Source organism: Cynara cardunculus, unplaced genomic scaffold, assembly GCF_001531365.2.
Source record: "Cynara cardunculus var. scolymus isolate 2C unplaced genomic scaffold, CcrdV1 Un_Scaffold_2915, whole genome shotgun sequence".
Classification (NCBI taxonomy): domain Eukaryota; kingdom Viridiplantae; phylum Streptophyta; class Magnoliopsida; order Asterales; family Asteraceae; genus Cynara; species Cynara cardunculus.
Genome location: NW_020201272.1, coordinates 1 through 1,097, shown reverse-complemented (window position 1 = coordinate 1,097; position 1,097 = coordinate 1).

Genomic DNA, 1,097 nt, shown 5'->3' with positions numbered 1-1,097 from the left:
AAGTGTTTGTCTGTCCAGAGCATCGATGAGAATGCTTCTTTCCATCGCATCGTCCATCGATCCTCTGGTTGAACTTCGTCCATCGATCCTCTAGTTGAACTTCGTCCATCGGTCCAATGTTCATCGATCCTCTGGTTGGTCTTTCCATCGATCCAATGGTCTAACTTCGTCCATCAGTTCTCTGGTTGTTCTTTCCATCGATCCAATGGTCTAACTTCGTCCATCGGTTTTCTGGTTGTTCTTTCCATCGATCTTCTGGTTAGTCTGTCCATCGATCCAATGGTCAAATCCAGACTTAGTCGTTTTTGCCTTGATGTCTTCATTGGTCTTTTAGTTCTTCATCACTTGTTTGTTTTCATTACTTTTTACATTTTGCATTGTGGGGTTTAACAATCTCCCCCTAAGTAATGAAATAACAAAGTCTAATCTACACACATATGAAGAACAGACACTAATCTAGAAGAAAAAAAATCAATTTCCAAGTTTTCATTGGATGACAAATTTTCTTTTCATTGGTSTTGTGATGGTGGGGTGGTTGGTTATGGTTGCGTTGGTGCAGCGGATGGAGATGTATATGCAGCCGCCGCCTCTGTCTCCCCCTCATGAGGTCCAAGACCTTGATCATCGGGGTCTTGGTCATCATGGCATTGTCGTTTGCTTGGGCGGCTGCTCGAGCATGAGGCGCAGAACTGTATCAACAAAGGCCTGGAACTTAGCCTTGGTGACCAGATCGGCTAAGGGTGTAACTCCTACAGCAACGGATGCTGCAGGTTGTGCCTCTGTTCCTGAGGCGCCTTCTTGGCCTTGTGTGAAGGTAGGCCGCGAAGGACTTCCATCATGTCCTTGATAGTCTTTGAGAGAAAAACTATCTCGTGATGTTTAGACATCCTCTTCTTCTTCTTTAGCTTCAGAGGCTGAGTAAGTGAATCGGATGTGTGTACCCTTTGGTAGATCAAATACTGTTAGCTCTCATTTCATTTTAATGTAAAAGTATGGAAAAAGTAAATACTGCAAGTATTGACAGAAGAGGTTCTACCACAGAAGACCATAGAGGACCAACAACAGAAGATGTTCAAATCACACAAGTGAAGAGTGAC